Source organism: Bufo bufo, chromosome 5 (assembly GCF_905171765.1).
Source record: "Bufo bufo chromosome 5, aBufBuf1.1, whole genome shotgun sequence".
NCBI classification, from domain to species: Eukaryota; Metazoa; Chordata; class Amphibia; order Anura; family Bufonidae; genus Bufo; species Bufo bufo.
The window spans coordinates 527,726,006-527,748,929 of record NC_053393.1 but is presented as its reverse complement, the minus strand read 5'-3'; the positions used below and the strand labels follow the sequence as shown (position 1 = coordinate 527,748,929).

At 43.4% G+C, this 22,924-nt stretch overlaps 1 protein-coding gene across 2 annotated transcripts in view; it reads left to right on the top strand.

The window, feature by feature from the left end:
* LOC121000627 (gastrula zinc finger protein XlCGF26.1-like) overlaps nucleotides 1–22,924 on the top strand; it is a 63,742-nt gene that overhangs the window by 18,574 nt on the left and 22,244 nt on the right. Inside the window, exon 1 of one of the 2 annotated variants that reach the window (XM_040431192.1) lies at nucleotides 20,738–20,876. The exons of the other annotated variant lie outside the window; for it this stretch is intronic. The gene's annotated coding sequence lies outside the window, so the exon portion shown is untranslated. Of the gene's footprint in view, nucleotides 1–20,737; nucleotides 20,877–22,924 lie in introns of those variants that run through there. 2 annotated transcript variants of the gene reach the window in all.

The following is a 22,924-nucleotide window of genomic DNA, read 5'->3' as shown; positions in this document are numbered from 1 at the left end:
TGAGATCTGAGGCCTGTGTGTGGGATGAAAGCTGAAGACACTCCGAGCAGGCCGCCTAAAGCCTGCAGGTGGACTTTCTGAGGCTGAACATTCAGCCGGGTGTGGATTAAACACCCAGGATCAAAGGTGAATGTTTTTCTGTATGAACTGTTTTGGATGTGAACTAACACCAATACTGAAAATGGACTGTCATACTGTGAACCTGCAACTAGTGTGAATAAACACTGCAGTTTTTGAGTTACAAATATGTCTTTGCCTCTATACTGCACCCACTTGTCCTGTCTACCAGAGCGAATCCCCACTATATATATATATGGAAAAGAGGCAGCACGCTCTCAGAAATGAACAAAAGTGGGGTTTTCTTTATTCACCCATGTGGCAAAGAAAACCACTTTTATTTATTATTGAGAGAGTGCTGCCTCTTTTCCACTTTTATATTTTGCATTACCTGTCTAGACCTGTGGGCTTACACCTTCGACCTCGACAGTATACTGTCCTCTGTAGCATATATACAGTATACTGTCCTCTTCCATGTTAATTACTTTACACAGTTTAGTATCCAGTGAAAAAAATATATATTTTACTGTGCAAGCCTTCTACAAGATAGATCATTAATAAACATATAGAAGAGAATAGGGCCCAATACTGACCCCTGAGGTACCCCACTAGTGACAGTGACCCAATCTGAGTGTGTACCGTTAATAACCACCCTCTGTTTTCTATCACTCAGCCAGTTACTTACCCACTTACAGACGTTTTCTCCCAGTCCGAGCATTCTCATTTTATATACTAACCTTTTATGTGGTACAGTGTCAAATGCTTTGGAGAAGTCCAGATATACGACATCCATTGATTCGCCGCTGTCAAGTCTAGAACTTATCTCCTCATAGAAACTGATTAAATTAGTTTGACATGACCGATCCCTCATGAAGCCATGCTGATATGATGTTATTTTCAAATTTTCATTGACGTACTCCAAGATAGCATCTCTTAGAAAACCTTAAAACAGTTTACCCACGACAGATGTTAACCACCTCAGCCCCCAGTGCTTAAACACCCTGAAAGACCAGGCCACTTTTTACACTTCTGACCTACACTACTTTCACCGTTTATTGCTCGGTCATGCAACTTACCACCCAAATGAATTTTACCTCCTTTTCTTCTCACTAATAGAGCTTTCATTTGGTGGTATTTCATTGCTGCTGACATTTTTACTTTTTTTGTTATTAATCGAAATTTAACGATTTCTTTGCAAAAAAATGACATTTTTCACTTTCAGTTGTAAAATTTTGCAAAAAAAAACGACATCCATATATAAATTTTGCTCTAAATTTATTGTTCTACATGTCTTTGATTAAAAAAAAATGTTTGGGTAAAAAAAAATGGTTTGGGTAAAAGTTATAGCGTTTACAAACTATGGTACAAAAATGTGAATTTCCGCTTTTTGAAGCAGCTCTGACTTTCTGAGCACCTGTCATGTTTCCTGAGGTTCTACAATGGCCAGACAGTACAAACACCCCACAAATGACCCCATTTCGGAAAGTACACACCCTAAGGTATTCGCTGATGGGCATAGTGAGTTCATAGAACTTTTTATTTTTTGTCACAAGTTAGCGGAAAATGATGATTTTTTTTTTTTTTTTCTTACAAAGTCTCATATTCCACTAACTTGTGACAAAAAATAAAAACTTCCATGAACTCACTATGCCCATCACGAAATACCTTGGGGTCTCTTCTTTCCAAAATGGGGTCACTTGTGGGGTAGTTATACTGCCCTGGCATTCTAGGGGCCCAAATGTGTGGTAAGGAGTTTGAAATCAAATTCTGTAAAAAATGACGAGTGAAATCCGAAAGGTGCTCTTTGGAATATGGGCCCCTTTGCCCACCTAGGCTGCAAAAAAGTGTCACACATCTGGTATCTCCGTATTCAGTAGAAGTTGGGGAATGTGTTTTGGGGTGTCATTTTCCATATACCCATGCTGGGTGAGATAAATATCTTGGTCAAATGCCAACTTTGTATAAAAAAATGGGAAAAGTTGTCTTTTGCCAAGATATTTCTCTCACCCAGCATGGGTATATGTAAAATGACACCCCAAAACACATTCCCCACCTTCTCCTGAGTACGGAGATACCAGATGTGTGACACTTTTTTGCAGCCTAGGTGGGCAAAGGGGCCCATATTCCAAAGAGCACCTTTCGGATTTCACTCGTCATTTTTTACAGAATTTGATTTCAAACTCCTTACCACACATTTGGGCCCCTAGAATGCCAGGGCAGTATAACTACCCCACAAGTGACCCCATTTTGGAAAGAAGAGACCCCAGGGTATTCGCTGATGGGCATAGTGAGTTCATGGAAGTTTTTATTTTTTGTCACAAGTTAGTGGAATATGAGACTTTGTATGAAAAAAAAAATAAAATAAAAAAATCATCATTTTCCACTAACTTGTGACAAAAAATAAAAAATTCTAGGAACTCGCCATGCCCCTCACAGAATACCTTGGGGTGTCTTCTTTCCAAAATGGGGTCACTTGTGGGGTAGTTATACTGCCCTGGCATTTTCCAGGGGCCCTAATGTGTGGTAAGTAGGTAAATGACCAGTGAAATCCGAAAGGTGCTCTTTGGAATGTGGGCCCCTTTGCCCACCTAGGCTGCAAAAAAGTGTCACACATCTGGTATCGCCGTATTCAGGAGACGTTGGGGAATGTGTTTTGGGGTGTCTTTTTACATATACCCATGCTGGGTGAGAGAAATATCTTGGCAAAAGACAACTTTTTCCATTTTTTTATACAAAGTTGGCATTTGACCAAGATATTTATCTCACCCAGCATGGGTATATGTAAAATGACACCCCAAAACACATTGCCCAACTTCTCCTGAGTACGGCGATACCAGATGTGTGACACTTTTTTGCAGCCTAGATGCGCAAAGGGGCCCAAATTCCTTTTAGGAGGGCATTTTTAGACATTTGGATACCAGACTTCTTCTCACGCTTTGGGGCCCCTAGAATGCCAGGGCAGTATAAATACCCCACATGTGACCCCATTTTGGAAAGAAGACACCCCAAGGTATTCAATGAGGGGCATGGCGAGTTCATAGAAATTTTTTTTTTTTGGCACAAGTTAGCGGAAATTGATATTTTTATTTTTTTCTCACAAAGTCTCCCGTTCCGCTAACTTGGGACAAAAATTTCAATCTTTCATGGACTCAATATGCCCCTCACGGAATACCTGGGGGTGTCTTCTTTCCGAAATGGGGTCACATGTGGGGTATTTATACTGCCCTGGCATTCTAGGGGCCCTAAAGCGTGAGAAGAAGTCTGGAATATAAATGTCTAAAAAATTTTACGCATTTGGATTCCGTGAGGGGTATGGTGAGTTCATGTGAGATTTTATTTTTTGTCACAAGTTAGTGGAATATGTGACTTTGTAAAAAAAAAAATTCCGCTAACTTGGGCCAAAAAAATGTCTGAATGGAGCCTTACAGGGGGGGGGGGGGGATCAATGACAGGGGGGTGATCAATGACAGGGGGGTGATCACCCAACTGTCATTGATCATGCCCCTGTAAGGCTGCATTCAGACGTCCGTATGATTTTTACGGATCCGATCAGTCTATCAGTGGATCCGTAAAAATCATGCGGACATCTGAATGGAGCTTTACAGGGGGGGTGATCAATGACAGGGGGGTGATCAGGGGGGTGATCAGGGAGTCTATATGGGGTGATCACCACAGTCATTGATCACTCCCCTGTAAGGCTGCATTCAGACGTCCGGATGATTTTTACGGATCCGATCAGTCTATCAGTGGATCCGTAAAAATCATGCGGACATCTGAATGGAGCTTTACAGGGGGGTGATCAATGACAGAGGGGTAATCAATGACAGGGGGGTGATCAGGGAGTCTATATGGGGTGATCACCTCCGTCATTGATCACTCCCCTGTAAGGCTGCATTCAGACGTCCGTATGATTTTTACGGATCCGATCAGTCTATCAGTGGATCCGTAAAAATCATGCGGACATCTGAATGGAGCTTTACAGGGGGGTGATCAATGACAGGGGGGTGATCAGGGAGTCTATATGGGGTGATCACCTCCGTCATTGATCACTCCCCTGTAAGGCTGCATTCGGACGTCCGTATGATTTTTACGGATCCGATCAGTCTATCAGTGGATCCGTAAAAATCATGCGGACATCTGAATGGAGCTTTACAGGGGGGTGATCAATGACAGGGGGGTAATCAATGACAGGGGGGTGATCAGGGAGTCTATATGGGGTGATCAGGGGTGATCAAGGGCTAATAAGGGGTTAATAAGTGACGGGGGGGGGGGTGTAGTGTAGTGGTGCTTGGTGCAACATATTACTGAGCTGCCTGTGTCCTCTGGTGGTCGATCCAAACAAAGGGGACCACCAGAGGACCAGGTAGCAGGTATATTAGACGCTGTTATCAAAACAGCATCTAATATACCTGTTAGGGGTTAAAAAAATCACATCTCCAGCCTGCCAGCGAACGATCGCCGCTGGCAGGCTGGAGATCCACTCGCTTACCTTCCGATCCTGTGAACGCGCGCGCCTGTGTGCGCGCGTTCACAGGAAATCTCGCGTCTCGCGAGAGGACGCACCGGCGCGTCCACCCAGAACAACAGGACCGCCGCAAAGACGCAATCCTGCGTACGGCGGTCCTGAGGAGGTTAAACTTACCGGCCTATAGTTTCCAGACTCTGATTTTGGACCCTTTTTGAATATTGGCACCACATTTGCTATACGCCAAACCTGTGGGACATTCCCTGTCAGTATAGAGTCCTTAACCCTTTCATGACCAAGGGTCATTGATGCCCCAGTGTCCAGGTCAAAATTAACAAATCTGACATGTGTCACTTTATGTGGTAATAGCTTTGGAACACTTTTACTTATCCACGCCATTCTGAGATTGTTTTCTCGTGACACATTGTACTTCATGATAGTCATATATTTGAGTCAATATATTTCATCTTTATTTATGAAAAAATCCCAAATTTACCCAAAATTTTGAAAAATTCACAATTTTCCAAATTTCAATTTCTCTGCTTCTAAAACAGAAAGTGATACCTAATAAAATATTTATTAGTTAACATTCCCCATATGTCTACTTTATGTTGGCATCATTTTGGAAATGTCACTTTATTTTTTTAGGACGTTAGAAGGCTTAGAAGTTTAGAAGCAATTCTTACAATTTTTAAGAAAATTTCCAAAACCCACTTTTTAAGGACCAGTTCAGGTCTGAAGTCCCTTTGTGGGGCTTACATAGTGGAAACCCCCATAAATGACCCCATTATAGAAACTACACCCCTCAAGTTACTCAAAACTGATTTTACAAACTTTGTTAACCCTTTAGGCGTTCCACAAGAATTAAAGGAAAATGGAGATGAAATTTAAAAATTTCACTTTTTTGGCAGATTTTCCATTTTATATATTCTTTTTCTTTAACACATTGAGGGTTAACAGCCAAACAAAACTCAATATTTATTACCCTGATTCCGCAGTTTACAGAAACACCCCACATGTGGTCGTAAACTGCTGTAAGGGCACACGGCAGGGCGCAGAAGGAAAGGAATGCCGTACGATTTTTGGAAGGTAGATTGTTCTGGATTGAGTTTCTGAACGCCATATGTTTTTTATTTTTCTGCCGATCGTCTTGTGCAGGGGCTCGTTTTTTGCAGAAAGTGTTGAGGTTTTTATTGGTACCATTTTTGGGTACATAGGATTTTTTGATCATTCATTATTACACTTTATGTGGCAAGGTGACCCAAAAATTGGCTGTTTTGGAACAGTTTTCATTTATTTATTTTTACAGCGTTCATCTGAGGAGTTGGGTCATGTGATAGTTTTATAGAGAAGATCGTTACGGATGTGGCAATACCTAATATGTATACTTTTTCTTATTTATTTAAATTTTACACAATAATAGCATTTCTGAAACCCAAAAAATGATGTTTTAGTGTCTCTATAGTCTGAGAGCCATAGCTTTTTTTTCGGGCGATTGTCTTAAATAGGGTATCATTTTTTGCGGGACGAGGTGACGGTTTGATTGGTACTATTTTGGGGGTCATAAGCCTTTTTGATCGCTTGCTGTTGCATTTTTTGTGATGTAAGGTGACAAAAATAGCTTTTTTGGCACTGTTTTTTTTATTTTATTTTTATGGTGTTTATCGGACGGGGTCCATCATGTGATATATTTATAGAGACGGTCGTTACGGACGCGGTGACACCTAATATGTGTATTTTATTTTATTTTTTTATAGGAAAAGGCAATGTCTTTTTTTATTTACATTTTTATTTATTTATTGATTTATTTTTACTTTTATTATTTTCACTTTTTTATCAGTTCCCTCTTGGATCTTGAAGATCCAGTGGGGCTGATAGTTGTAGTATACTTTGCAATGCTCTTGCATTGCAAAGTATAATACTTCCAGATTGCCTGTAGATGGCAGCACTGGACGCCTTTGCCATGGCAACCATCGGGTGCTGCAATCACAGCGCTGCAGCCCCGATGGTGGAGAGAGGGAGCTCCCTCCCTCTGTTAACCCCATGGATGCCGCAACCGCAGCATCTATAGGGTTACAGGAGAGTGTCAGCATAGAGCTGACACTCTCTGCTGATGGCGGCGGCTCAGGAATGGAGCCGCCCTCATCACACACAGAATGGGGAATCGGGGGCAGCGCTGGAAGGGATGGGGGGGTCGGGGGGTACAGACTACAATGGGGCAGCCGCAGGAGGGGCGGCTAGAAAATTCATGCAGGGGGCGGATCGCATGCCAGGAAGGAGATAGATGAGCAGGAAGGAGATCGGCACAGATCGGCGGGGCACAGATGGGGGGGCGGGGGGGGGCGCACACAGAGGGGCACCATGTACTTAGAGCGGCACAGATCGGGGGGGGGGGGAGCATGAGGAACACTATCGACTTTCAGGCTCTGATCTGCAGAGCGCAGATCTGCGCCTGAAACGGGCATTTTAACACTGCCGCGATCCGATTGGTTAGTCTGTACAGACTAACCAATCGGATCGATTGCCGGCAAGGGGCCACTCTGATTGGCCTATTGCTGGCATTACTAGACTATATGCTGTCCGTGACAGCAGCAGGACAGGGGCAGAAGCTTTAATCCAAGCGCTTTGCAGCGCTTGGATTAAAGAGCTGGCTTGACGTCTATACACGTGATAGCTGCACGCGGTATGTGCAGCTATCACGTATATATACAGATTGCGGTCGTGAAGAGGTTAAATATCAGAAATAAGGGTCTGACTATGACATTACTTAATTCCCTTAGGATACAGGGGTGTATGCCATCTGGTCCCGGGGTTTTGTCTATTCTAATCTTTTTAAGACGCAGCTCCACTTCTTCCTGGGTCAGACAGGACACTTTAAAGGGTGAATTTACTTTTACATTCTGCATTTCATTTGACAGTTTATTTTCCTCAGGGAATACGGTGGAGAAAAAATTATTTAGTAACTTCGCTTTCTCCTCATCGCTCTCTGTAACTCCTCCCTCATCACTCCTTAAAGGGCCAACTCTTTTAGGTTTACATTTTTAGGGTCAGATTTACTCTATTTCGCAGTGAGCCTCTCTGTTTCCAGCTTGGCTGCCTTCATCTGTCTACTGTCTATGTGTCAGAATAGAACTGTATTCCAGCCAAGAGCTGGTAAATTAGTGAGTTTGCAGAGCTTTTGCCTGCGGCCTGCCTCCTCCCATCCACGCCACGCTTTGCAATTGGCGAGGGCGTCTTAAAAGTGACAGTTGTGCTTAAATTTAGGGGCATTGTTAGCTCCTCTTTACACCTAACGCTCCTGTCTAGAAATGCTACTCCAGTTTTGTAGTCCACTAAGGGCTCATTCACACGACCGTGGTTTTGGTCCGCATCCGAGCCGCATTTTCTGGGGCTTGGGTGCGGACCCATTCACGTCAACGTGGCCGCAAAAGATGCGGACAGCACTCCGTGTGCTGTCCAAATCCGTTGCTCCGTTCCGTGGCCCCACAAAAATGAGTCATGTCCTATTCTTGTCCGTTTTGCGGACAAGAATAGGCATTTCTCTAATGGGCCTAATGTTCCGTTCCGCAAATTGCGGAAGGCACGCAGGTGGCATCCGTGTTTTGCGGATCCGCAAAATACGGCACGGTCGTGTGAATCAGCCCTAAACTGACGGGAGTTTGCAGCGCTAACTGTGGAGTGAAACTCATTAACATAAATAACCACGCTTAGGTGACCGGGCAAAGCAATTGCACAAATCTTCCTTTCCTCACCCTCTTAACATGGTGTGAGACGAGACTGAAATCCGTGTTTATTCTGCTGCTGATGAAGAGATGACAAAACTCAGATAAAGGCCAGTTTCAGATAAGTGTATTCAGTCCGGGAAATGCGCTCCATGTGTGTGAGCTGTATTTCCCGGACTGAACGCTGCTCCTGTGACACAAACTCACAGCATCGTAATGATTTCTAATGCTGTGTGTTCCTGCCTGACCTCGGCTGTACTGAATTGTACTCACATGATGCCTTCAAGTACAGCAGCAATCGGGCAAGAACACACAGTATTAGAAATCATAATGCATGTCACAGGAGCAGCGTTCAGTCCGGGAAAATCCCTCTGTCATTCGGAGCGTATTTCACAGACTGAATATGCTCGTCTGAAACTGGTCAAAAACACATTTTCGCATTCATATTTATTAGGGTTAGCCTCTGGTTAATTAGTGATTTGTGTAGTGTGTGCACGTGATGTCTGTTCATTTGTATAAAAAAAATATAAAAAACGTTATTTGTCTTGTCATAAGGGTGTGGACGGCCCTTAAGAGCGTCACGGATTCATACGCCATGTTATAGGCTGAAGAGATAGAAAGCACTACAGAAACGGTGTCGAAAGTGGAAATATTTAATACTAGTGATGATGTTAAGGGCTTTACATGCCACACTAGGACTTCCCGTTGCTATGCCCAGAATCGGTAAGAAACGGTAATGTGCCACTTCCATTTGATTTATAACTAACATGCCCCCCATCCCAGTATCTAGACTGTGACCACCTGTACAAAAAAAGTTTCGGAAAAGTTATCTCTGTCTAGAACCTCAAATGAGTATTACATTCATCTGTAATCCGGTTTCCTGGAAGTCTCTCTGACATCACATCCTGAGACTGACTTCCCCTGATAGGACAGGAAAAAACACAGAACATCCCCACCCTTTCCCTCCACCTCCAGTGTATTTTTAACGGATCCCCAAGGATAAAAGGGATGAATAAATTAATTGAAAAAAGAAAAATTAGGGTGGGAAACCACTAGGGAGGGATAATAGCACAGAGGATCTTGAGTCCAAATGCCATATCCTCAAAAATGTCAAGCTTGTTGTGTTTGGTGAACGTATGAGCTCTTTTCCATGTTGCAGCCCTACAAATTTGTTCTATTGAGGCAGAAGATCTTTCAGCCCAGGAAACCAATATGGCTGTTGTCGAATGTGCTTTGAGGGAAGGAGGTTCCTCTTTGCCCTTAGCTCTATAGGCTTCTACAATGGCCAATCTGATCCAATGAGAGATGGAACTCTTAGCCGCCTTCTTTCCCTTGTTTGGGCCACAAAATTTCACAAATAGTTTTTTGTTAATTCCTCTTTTTTTTTGCATCCAAATACTGTAAAACTGATCATCTTACGTCTAAGGTATGAAAGGTAGATTCTTGAACATTCTTAGCATTTGTACAAAAGGATGGAATCACAATATCCTATGACCTATGCAAGGGTGCAGCTACCTTTGGAAGAAAACTCAGGTCTAATTTGAATATCAACTTTGTCATCTAGAATTCTAAGGAAAGGTTCTTCAATAGAGAGGGTCTGTAGTTCACTAACTGGTTTGGCAGAAGATATTGCTACCAAAAATTTTTTATTAGTGAGACATTGAATCTAAAGGTTCAAATGGAGCAGAAGTCATTCCTGACAAAACCACCTTTAGGGGCAATTTTTATTTTATTATTGCATTGTACTCATTTTGAGGTAAAAAAAAAAAATTCAGTTGGTCTTTATTCAAAATTTTGAACCCTTTTCTCTGTACAGCATTGAGATTCTCTAGTAGCAGGCACTGAATTCTTACTCTGTTCCGTCAGGCAGCTCAGCTTGACGGCTCCTGGTCTCTGACCTCCTAGCTCAATTCTTATCTTACTGATAAGAATGTGGCTTAAATAAGTGTTTATGAATTAACTTTACAATCGTATGTGCCATAGTCTCCGGGTGTGAACTCTTTAGGTATTGGGATTCATACACTTAACACACAGGTTTTATAGTGGTCGGACCTCTGTCTACAATTAGGTAAGGTCAGCTGGGTTGTCTGGTTCCCTGTGCTAGAGGTACCACCCCAGTGTTACTCTATAGCCAAGCGCGGTCCTGCCACACACGGACAGAATCCTGTATGGGCAGAACTTGCCAATTCACCCAGCAGTACTTATCAACTCTTTCCTTCCAACTATACAGGGGTTAATAGTGGTGTCCCTCTTTGTGGCCAGCGCGGTTTCAGGTCTCTTCATCCCATTTATATAGTGTTATATGCTTGGAGGGTGTTTGGGCAATTAACCCTCTCTGAACCAGCAGCGGCTAAATATTACAAAGATTTTCACCATCCCCCACCCTTATCAATATATTTTTTCCCCTCTTGGCAGCGTGGGTAGCCATTACTATTTTACCTAGATTTTATATTCTCCACCCAAGAATTTTTTTTTCCAGAGAGCCACTGAAGAAGATTGTGTCTTGTTCTTCCTTGATGCTGTATAAAGGCTACTGCTGTTGCATTGTCCGAGTGTATCAAGACATGTTGATTTATTATTATTTTTTTATATTGTTCTGTGGCTTTTAGGCTCTTCTAAAACAACCCCTTTAAGTTTGAGAACTATTGCCCTAGATTCTTGGGCCACTTTCCCTGGTATGATTCCTGATTTGTATGAACTCCCCATCATGAAGCACTGGCATGATGGAGTACATTTGTTCCTGCTTCCAGTAGACTCCGTTTGTAAGGTTTTTCTTTGAGTGCCACCAATTCAGAGATCTTCTTAACTCCTTGTTAAGGTTAATTTTCTGGTCTAAAGTTGGTGGTGATCTGACCCAGCTGGATAGAATGAATTTTTGCAAGGGTCTCATGTGGAACTGAACCCACACTACCAGGATGAGAGACTAGCCAGCATTGTCTCGTTTTTTAAAACTGATGGATCTGAAGCTGTAAGGCCTTTATTTTCTGAGGTGGCAGAAATACATTTTTTGCATTGGAATCCATGAAGAATACCTAAAAAATGTATCCCGTTGTCTGGAGTCAGACTATACTTTTCCCAGTGATTGTAAGTTAGACAATCTGAACATGATCCAATAGATGTCTTCTTGTGTCTGCCACTATCAGTATGTCGTCCAGGTATGGAATGACTATTACGGATTCCTTCCTCGGTGCTGACACCACTCCTGCCATGATCTTGGTAAATATTTGTACTGCTGAAGAAATTCCAAATAGAAGACATAGGAAGTGGAAATGTTGATTAGCTCTTCTTCTGAACTACAAACCCCAGAAAATGCCTCTACTGTGGGTGAATAGGCACATGGTAGTAAGCATCTCTTAGATCTACTGTCGCCATTACTGCTCCCTGCTTTATCAGTTTTACTTCTGTCTTTATCGTTTCCATCTTGAACCTGTAATAAACAGTAAACTTGTTTCAGGTTTATTATTGTTTTGAATTGTTATGATGAGATTTTGAAGGGGAGAGACTCAACTTCTATCCGATATCCTTCCCTTTTATCCTTTTAATCCTTCCCTTATAATGTTTGATATCCACTGATCTGGTGTCACCTGTCCCCAGATGTTGACAAAAGAACTGAGTCTGCCCCCTACACGAATGGCGTCATTGCTTGTAGGAGGAAGCCTCCACCTTGTTGGGATTACATTTTTTCCCTTTCCATAACTTTATCTCCCAGGTTTGCGTTTATGCTTTTTCTCTTCTCGCTGGTCCTTTTTGCCTAAAAAAAAATGTATTTTTATCTAAAATCTATCATCAGGAAACCGTTTTTTTGTGTTTTAATGTGATTTGAATTTAAATAGTAACTAAACTTTTGTATACATTTTTGTGAACATGTCCCTAATGCCCTAATAGTTTTTGAAATACTGTATATATATTAATAATGTAATGTAATATATTTATTAATTGTTTTCGTATCTTGAATACACTTTTGCCTCCCTAAAGCACACATTTTACTGTGCGCTTAAAATCTACTTTTCTGTATAGGGAGTGCGGAGTATTTAAATAATGGGGCCGCATGGAGTAGTGGGCTCCTGCTTCTGCTTACTTCACTAAGCTAAGAGCTGACATGTGGGACTCTTAGCTTAGCAAAGCAGGCATAAGCAGGAGCCCGCTCCACTCCGTTAATCCTGGCATAGCACATGGTTACAGGGTACCCATGTGCTATGCCAGTATTTAGTAAACCTCTGGGGGGCATGGACAGGAGCAGCAATGTGTGCTCCTTTCCGTACTCCATGCGCTGCAGCCCCATTGATAAAATGTGTACTCTGTATACAGAGAAGTAGATTTTAAGCGCACAGGGTAAGTTGCGCTTCAGGACAGGTAAAGTGTATTAAAAATACAAAAAAAATGAATAAACTATATTACAAAAACTATTACGGCAGTAGGGACATGTTCACAAAAATGTATACAAAAGTTTAGTTACTCTTAATTTAATTTAAAGATTGAAGAATAAATAGGCTTACACAGGCTAAGTGATAAAAATATTTACTATATGTGATCAAATATAAGATAAAACAGACAAATCACATACAGAATAAATAATAATCATCACCTGGCCTACACAATGGGGGAGTTTCTGTCACCATGCTACCCACATAGCCAATGTCCCATGGTAATACAAGAGAGATATAGTGACCTACAACATACTACCTGAATGATGTTCCCAGAAGAGCTAAGTTCTTACTCTTAATGCACAAAGGTTTTATACCCCTCTGCTCGTAAAGATGTCCAATGTGGAGTACAGATGTCTAATCGGTTAACCCAGCGGTTCTCAACCTAGGGGTCGCGACCCCTTTGGGGGTCGATCGGCCCTTTCCGGGGGGTCGCCTGAGGCTTCCTATTGTGGGTCGCCCGCACAACGGCAGCGGCCCCTTATCCTCGCGCACAGGAAGTGATGTCCTATCACTGCCTGTGCTTGAAGGAGCCTGACGTCTGGACGGGTAAGTCGGGCCGCCTGTCTGCTGAGGTCCGAGTTTTTTCGTTAATGACACCGCCGCTGAGCACCACTGCCACCAATGATTTAATTGAGCCTGGCTAATTTTATTTTAATTATTTGGCTGAGCAAGGCTTAATTTATTTGGGGGGACATGAATCACCGCTGATTTATTTATTTGGGGGACCCTGAGCACTTCTGATTTATTTATTTGGGGGACCCTGAGCACCATTGATTTATTTATTTGGGGGACCCTGAGCACCATTGATTTATTTATTTGGGGGACCCTGAGCACCATTGATTTATTTATTTGGGGGAAACCTGATGCACCACTGATTTATTTATTTGGGGGAGACCTGAAGCCCCGCTGATTTATTTATTTGGGGGACCCTGAGCACTTCTGATTTATTTATTTGGGGGACCCTGAGCACTTCTGATTTATTTATTTGGGGGGGGACTTGAAGCACCACTGATTATTTTTTTTTTTTTTGGGGGGGGGGGGGGGTACTGTGAGCACCACTGAGTTATTTATTAGGGGGTATTTGTTGTTTATTATTTATTTTAAAGTTATTTATTTGGTTTACAAATATTTTGTATTTATGCTAAAGTTCTGTGGTTATGAATGAATACTTGTGTATTTGAATTAACATTTGGTGTATTGGTGTCTGTGCGTGTTTTTGGTGGGTCATCATAACAGTAGCAAAATTAGTTATGACGTAGCAAGGAAAAAAATGTAATGGTTGGGGGTCACCACAACATGAGGAACTGTATTAAGGGGTCACGGCTTTAGAAAGGTTGAGAACCACTGGGTTAACCAGTCTGGAATGTGGTCTAGTGGTCATTGGACACAGAACTATGGCTTTGTATATGTTAAGTAACTATGCCTAGCTCACTACATTATAAGGAATACAGAAGGTAATATAAAAATTAAAGGGGAAGAACAAATTAATTAGGTATGTCAAATGCCAATTATTTCTTGTAAAATACCCTTACAACGCATGATCCGTATGATTTCCCAGGATTTTAGCTAAGTCTTGGTCAAATACATATTGCCCATGAAAAGCAGAGATATTAATTTATTCTTTGAGGTGATAATGCCTGACCATGGTTTGAGCCAGAGTACTTGTCTGGTTGTATTTGAAAGAAATAAAGTGCAGGCTGAAAACCTAACCATTTCTTTTAAAGCATCGGCAAGAAAGCTAATAGCCGTTTTTAAAGGGGTATTCCCATCACAGACAATGGGGGCATATCGCTAGGATATGCCCTTATTGTCTGATAGGTCCGGGTCCCACCTCTGGGACCTGCACCTACAATGAGAACGGAGCGGGGAGAGCTGTGGCTGGAGGAGCTTGGTTTTTCCGGGGTATGTCCACCACTAAGCGCTGCTCCCCAATTCTTCCATAGAAGTGAATCAGAGCGCACGCGCGGCCCCTGCTCCTATTCATTTCTATGGGGCAGATGGAAATAGCCAAGCCAGTGCTCAGCTATTTTCGGCGGCCCCATAGAAATGAATGGAGGGCGGATGTGCATGCACAGTGCGCCCTCCGTTCATTTCCCTGCTCCTATCAGACAATGGGGGCATATCCTAGCGATATGCCCCCATTGTCTGTGATGGGAATACCCCTTTAATAAAGGCAGACTTTCCAGGATCTGATCTCTAGGTGTTTTATTGACTAGATGAATTTCCAGCTGCTCCAACCACAAATTGAGGGTACGGGCTAGACAAGTAGCCGCTACCCCCAGTTTTAGTAATGCTGCAGTTGCTTTACAGGATTTTTCCGCCTTCCTATTTATGGGATCTTTTAGTTGGACTGCATCTTCAAAGGGTAGAACAGTACGCTTACCTACTGGCGAATCTACCTTAGGTATTGATTCCAAATCCGCACAATCTTCTTCACTTTAAGGACACCTCCTTTTGATACCCTTAGGAAAAAAGGAATCCCACTCTGGTTTAGCCCATTCAGCCCAAATTAATGTCTCTATATTATCCATGACTGGAAAAATATTTTTTCCTGCACCGATCTTGGTTTCTTTGGAATTTCCATCTGGATATTAGCTCTGATTGCTTTGATTAGATCGTCTATATCAGTGTTCCTCAACTTCAATCCTCAGGGCCTACCTGCCGGTCACGATTTGAGAATATCGCACAAAATGAATACCTGTGGTAAGTCCTGATGTATTGACGCTAATTATATCACCTGCTCAATACTAAGGAAATCCAGGAAAATGACCGGCAGTTGGGCCCTGAGGACTGGAGTTGAGGAACACTGGTCTATATAATCCAGATTAAACAAAAAAACAAAAAAAAACTTGTAATTCTTTCTCTTAATCTGAAGAACCTAGAAAAATCTAAATCCGACAATTCCAGGTTTTCTGAATTAGAGTCACTATCCAAATGTTGGTGTAACTTAACAGAAACAGCAGAGGCCTTAGAGGTGGTGGCTAAATCCTGGGATGAAAGGGCAGGTTGTACTTTCTCTCTGACCAACATTCTGATATCTTCCAGAAAACTGGTTGATTCTCCCTTCACCACCATAGCCGAACATTCCTTACATAAAGGCTTGGAACCCGAACTTGGTGAGCGTTTAGCTCAAATCCCACACTTTCTAGGCTTAGGGTTTACAGAGGAGGATGAATCCTTGAGAGAAGGATCAGCCAATTTTCAAAGGTGTAGAAAGAGAAAATCCTGATGTCAGGTTACTCACAACACCCTGGACCTTTGTTGGTTCAGATCATGAGCCTGGTTTGGTGGGGGGCATTCATCCTTCAACAGCACCAGGCCACTGAAGAGCCTTTAGGGTGAAAAGCCACTTGCCGTTATGCAGGTTCCGCGTTTATATATACCAAATGTGCAGGTCGCGTTTCGACCCCATTCATTTCTATGGACGCCCTGCTACGTTGTGATACTTGGGCGTGAAACCTGCGCACGACCAAGATCACCATGTATTGAGTCAGCGACGGGCATTTTCTTAAAGTGACACGGCAGTCTAGCAGCGGTCTGGCGCATGTACATGAGAACCTCCCTACAGAATTCCTTCTTCTTCAGCAAGTCCTCTTACCCAGCCCTGTGACAAAGTCTGTAGTGAGACGTGAGGACCTTTTATATTGCTGGTTATGTTGAACAGGGCAGCACGGCGGCCCAGTGGTTCTGAGCGAATCCGACCAAAGACAACATCTGCATGGAGTTTGTATGTCCTCCCTGTGTCTGTGTGGGTTTCCTCCGGTTTCCTCCAACACTCCAAAAACATACTGATAGGGAACTTAGATTGTGAGCCCCATTGGGGACAAGTTGATGCTAATGTCTGTAAAGCTCTGCAGAATATGTCAAGTGCATAAAATAATACAATAATGTAAAAAAAAAACTTGCGATATATTAGTGCAAACTGATTCTTTGCGTCTGGTTTGAGCAATATATTAGCAAGAGCAATCATTTTATTTTCAGACACATTGGAACAGATTTTTTTATTTTATTTTTTTACTTGCTGTACCCCATTAAGGCTTCCCAGAAAATACATGCCACTTTAAATGGGTATTCCCATCAGGGACATTGATGGCATATCGATAGAATATGCCATCAATGTCAGATAGGTGTGGGTCCTACCTCTGGGACCCACTCTTTTCTCCAAAAAGGGGCTCCCAAAGTCAACAGAGAGCAATTCTATGGGAGTTCCAAAAATAGCTGAGCGCTGGCTATTTCCGGCAGTCTCATAGTGGTGAATAGAGAGACGGTCGGGCATGCGCAGTGCGCTCTCCATTCACATCTATGGGATTTCCCTACATAGTCAAGCACGCTCGCTCGGCTGCTTTTGGACCCAGTTCTCTAGATACCGGACGTTGATGGCGTATCCTAGCAATATGCCATCAATACCCCAGATGGGCCAACCCCTTTAGGTGCTTACAAAAGAAAAAAAGGTCTGGAGTTATTCTATGCAACTTTATCAAGCCCCCGATACATGAGATAAGAAGGCCGAAAGTGCAAAGGGCTGTGCAGTGGTATAGTATTGATGACCTATCGCCAATATTAAATCAGCAGGGGTCCCAGGACCCAAACAATCATCTGTTTGAAGGGGTCGCTGGGCCTGTGTGAGCGCGGCGCCCGCTTCAAAGTTTAACTGCACGCCGTCTCCCTTGTAGCGGGGTTGCAGAGTAATTACAACCGCTTGTCCCGTTCACTTTCCAGGAGTCGGACCTTCATCGATCTGATATTGATTACAATTACCTTCAGTGTCATTACACCTAGAGGCTCTGCTCTCTCTACAACTGCCGCCCCCTCTGTCCTTGATTGACAGGACCAGGCATGAGGATGTTTTCACTGCCTGGCCCTGTCAATCAACGTGCAGAGAGAGCCTCTAGGTGTAACGGTAACGCCCCCGTTGCTCCTAGAGGCTCATTTGCATATATTAAAACATAATCTTTCTCAGCAATGCGGGCACATATGAACACGGGAAGCAACGCAGATGCCTTCAGCTGCCAAGCGCACATGTAACAGGTCAGCCAGTGTCATAGGTACAAAACTGCTGACAGATGCCCTTTAAAGGGGTTCTGTACCTTTTTATTACTGATGGTCTTTCCTCAGGATAGGTCATCAGTATCTGATTGGCGGGGGTCTGACAGCTGTTGGAGAAGGCAGTAAAGCTCGTAGTAGTGAACGGGGCTGAGCCGCACCTAGGCCCGTGCCGTGAAATAGTCATGACTTCACTGGTCTGATGTTTCCCGCAAGCCAGTGACGTCATGAGATCTGCATCTGATTTATCAAAACTGGTGTAAAGGAAAACTGGCTTAGTTGCCAAGAGCAACCAATCGGATTCCACCTTTCATTTTGCAGAGGAGCTCTGAAAAATGAAAGGTGAAATCTGATTGGTTGCTAGGGGCAACTAAGCCAGTTTTCCTTTACACCAGCTTGGATAAATCTCCCCGAAGGAGTTTCAGCACAGATAAGCCTAGTGGAACAATATGTGCACAAATAAGATGGCTGCCACAACAATGGCCAAGTCATGTTTAAAGGGCAACTAACATTTGCGCTGCACCTTCTGATTTCATTTGCTCTGTTGGAGTGTGTGGAGTACAGCTCCCATATACTTTCTGTGGATCTGTATTCGGCATGCTCCAAAAGCCCAGCAGAGCCGCTGAAATCTGAAGGGGCAGAGTGCTGTGAGCAGTATCTGAGGTTTAGTTACCCCTTTAAGAACAGGTATAAAGATGTTTAACGCCATCGCGACCTCTGCCGTACACGTACGGCAGAAGTTAGCACTTTAAAGAGGGTGCCTGCTCGCAAGGGCAGCGGGCGCCATAGCCGACGGGTTTCTGCTGTTTCAAACAGCAAAGGCCCGTGGCGGATGTCTGCGATCAGCCATGAGGCTATCACGGTCGGCGTGGCTATCACATACGTGACACAGAGGGAGGGAACGAGGAAGACCCTGCCCAAGTGAGAGGGAAGATGGTGACCCCTGACTCACCTGGCGGCTGGCACCTGGCTGCCCTGACGTCCCTAGACGGGTTCCTCACCCGTACGCCGATCACGTGCCTAAAGCCCTGGCTTTCCCTGAGCTGAGCCCTAGGTAGTGAACAGGGCGATGGGAACACTAGTCCGCACCACTAACTCTAAGGGAAAACACCAAGGGGAGGACAGACAACACAGACTCAACATATATTCCCAGGTGGGCGACAACAGGAGACAACAATAAGCCCAACAGGGATCCGGAGGGTAGCACTCAGGAACGACAACCAGGATTAACCACTCCAGTGGGTCAGTATAGATGTCCAGGCAGGAAGCTCTATAACTGGCAACTAGAGAAGTGTGAGGGGAGAATATAAGGAGGTAGGGAGTGGCAGACAAGAAACAGCTGAGGAGGAGAAGCTACGGATCCCTGAGAGAGACAAAAAGGATAGCAAGGCAAACACAGAAAACAATCACTAAAAGACAACGTGATCTTTAGATATAGAGCGCGCAGCCACCCGCTGCGACTTCCTGACCCCGGGTATAACGGAGTCAGACGTGGCTCTTGATACCCTCGTGACAGAGGCCGATCGCAGACATTTAACCCCTGAGATGCTGCGGTTAAATGTGACCGCGTCATCCGAGCGGTGAAGGTGCAGGAGCTCCTAACCATATTAGCGTTCCCCAGCTGCCATAGGAGAAGCTGTTATATGCCTGTGATGGCTCAGTGCTTCAAGTAGGCTCCGATACCCATCACTGGTATATACCAATACAGGCCAGCAGGTGGCAGCACTGTATTGGTATACAGTGATTGGTGTGTTCTGTGATGGATATATACCTATCAAAAAATACAATTGGCAATCTAGTGATTGCTAGTTATATTCACCCAGGATGACTTTAAAAAACAAAGTTTTTAAAAATAGAAAAATTTAAAAATAAACGTTCAAATCACCCCCCATTTATCCAAAATAAAAATAAGCAATAAAAATAAATCAAAGGCATCACCGCGTCCAAAAAGGTCCATAGTATTAAAATATAACAATATTTATCCTATACGACAAATGGCGTAACAGAAAAGAATTCAAAATAGCCAATTCGCCATTTTTGTCACTTCAACTCCCTAAAAAAATGGAATAAAAAGTGATCAAAAAGTCACACGCACTACAAAATGGTATCACTGAAAAGTACAGATCACCCTGCAAAATATGAGCCCTCACACAGCTCCGAACATGTAAGTACAAAAAAGTTATAGGGGTTAGACTATGGTAACGAAAAGAAAAAATTATTTATTATTTATTTTTTTCGGTATTAAAATGCAATAAAAACTATAGAAGTATGGTATCATTGTAATTACCTGGAGAATGAAGGCAACAGGTCAATTTTTCCTAATAGAAAATGTAGAAAAAAAAACACATAACTGTGGCGAATTTTTTATTTATTTATTTTTCCAGTTTCACCCCATTTGGAATTTGTTTTCCATCTCCCCATTACATCATATACAATGTTAAATGGTGCCATTAGAAAGTACAACTTTTCCTGCAAAAAAACAAGCACTCATACGGCTACGTGAACGGAAAAATAACGTCTCTGGGAAGGCAGGGAATGAAAAACGAAAAAACGCAAAAATTGAAAATCTGGGGTTCCTTTTAAGGGTTAAATAGTAACAAACATTCAAAACAACCACTAAAGTGTATGCAGTAATAATCCTGTGTACTCCGCGTGATCTACAGCGCTGCCAGAGGTAGGACAATGAAAACTTGGAAGGGCTGGCATTGGGGACACCGTATATAGTGTTCAGGTGTCACCTAAACTTTCCACCAGTCCCATCAGCCTCAGGGCGGAGAGTCCCCACATGATGTGCAGCTGGTAGGGAGGCATCATGCACACAGTAACATTTATCAATTCTGCTAATTGTACTTTCACAGACCGTCCGCTTGGGGCCGCTCTCAAGCTACTACAGCAGCTTCACTCCTCTGCCAGAGTGACTGATCACGTGGTTGTGACGTCATCAAAGCCGCTTTCGCTTTGCTCTCCCTCTGATCATGTGACTGATCACATGATCGTGATGTCATGGCAGGTCCTGGAGCCTAGAAGTGGAAGGTCCTCTAGCTTTTACTATTATGTAGCATCTCCTGGGCGACTGTTGTAATGACCCGACTGCATAGGAGGAGGCGACCTCACCCTGCTGCTGCCGGACATGTGACTCCCCCAAAAGACGCTGCGGCTTAGGTAACGCACTGCTGTCAGTGAAGGGACGTGTACTGTTACTGAAGGACAGTTCCCAGTATGGCTATGAGATTACATAATGGGGGAGATATAGCAAACTGGTGGAAAGTAGAACTGGCTTAGTTGCCCATAGCAACCTATCAGATTCCACCTTTCATTTTCCAAAGGAGCTCTGAAAAATGAAAGGTGGAATCTGATTGGTTGCTATGGGCAACTCAGCCAGTTATCCTTTACACCAGGTTTGATCAATCTCCCCCTATGTGTATACTGGGGAATGGCTTAGATAGCAATTCCATAATATACAGATATCACCATTATTTATTGTTAGGGCTAGTTCATAGTTTTTTGCATGTTCACGTGGCAGGTTACCTTTTGCTACCACGACAAGAAAGGACACGTCTTTTCTGGGAGCGATATCCGCACGGACGGCACACCGGAACCCGCAACGTGTGTCCAGGAACCCGCAACGTGTGTCCGCTCGCAGTTTAGCCCTAGTCAGCGGGGCTACGCCAAGAGCAGATCCACCGCAGTCAGACTGAGAAGAGGTTCTGACGCGGAAAAGGCAGAAATCTGCAGTGTGAACTAGTCCTTACAACCCGGGCACGCGCATGTTAAGCGGTTGCTTGTATAGCAATTCCCATACATAATGTTATTATCAGAATTACAGGTTGAACAATCGCATAGATAACAATTCCATATGTCCTGTTATTGTAAACACTCCCTTTACATTGCCTGTAGCGGGGGAGGGGGCCAGAGATTAAATTTCCCCAATTTTCCGCTGCTGCGTCATTAGAATTGTCTCATGAACAATCATCCCGTATTATAGACTGGTAGGTTCTCTGGATGGCGCCTCCATTCTGTATTATCCCCTAGAAGTAATGCTCAACCTGTTTTTGGTTGACGCCGTGGGTCACAGTATATGCCATAAATGTCTGATAGGCGCTGGTCCCTCCTCTGGGAGGTTTCCTGACCCCTGTCCTCCTGCTGCATCCAGAGCATGAAAAGAGAGGTGGTCACACAATTCCCGTAATTCCCTGAAGTGGAGAGAGACAGTCACATCATCTGCAGAACCCCATTGTCTAGATAAGTATGGGTCCCTGCGGGGAGACTTCCTATCAGACATTTATGACGTAGAACAGGGATGCTCAACCTGCGGCCCTCCAGCTGTTGTAAAACTACAACCCCCATCATGCCCTGCTGTAGGCTGATAGCTGTAGGCTGTCCAGGCATGCTGGGAGTTGTAGTTTTGCAACAGCTGGAGGGCAGCACGTTGGGCATCCCTGACGTAGAACATTTAAAGGCTATGGACACCTCCGGGGGGGGGGGGGGGGGAATTTTTCTGATTGTATTTTACTCATTTTGGGCTAAAAATCATTTTTTCAGCTGGTTTTTAAAAAAAATGTTTAGTCATACAAGGGTTAAATTTTAGTCTGTTTGCAGGCTGTCACTTTCTGTTTACTCTGAATCTTGTCATCTGACACAAGGTATACTCATTATCTCTAGTCTCCTGACCTCATAAACACTTATTGAAACGTAGTCTTATCAATTTGATAAGAGTTGAGCTATATTGAGGGTTTATGCAGTCAGGAGATCAGAGATAAGAGCTACACATGAGCCCTCAGATGATGGGATTCAGACTAAATGACGTAGACGGCCTGCAAATAGACTAAAATGTAACCCCCGTATATCAAAAATTGCTGAAAATGTTTAATAAAGACCAACTGAAAAATGATTTTTAGCTCAAAATGAGTAAAATGCAATCTAAAAAAAATGCACCGAAGGTGTCCATAGCCTTTAAGGCACCTTTGCTTCATGAGTATCAGATGTTTTCTAAAGCACTAATCATGAGCATCCATTTAAAGGGGGTAGATGATAAATGTATGATCACTGGAAGTCCGACCACCGGGACCCCCATTGATCATGAGAACGGGGGTCCCCTGTTTGAATAGAACATTGATGTGTCTGTGGGACCACTGCTGCATTCCTTGTCTATGGGACCGAAGGAGATATCTGAGCCGTCATTAGGTATCTCCATCAGTCCCTCAGCCAGT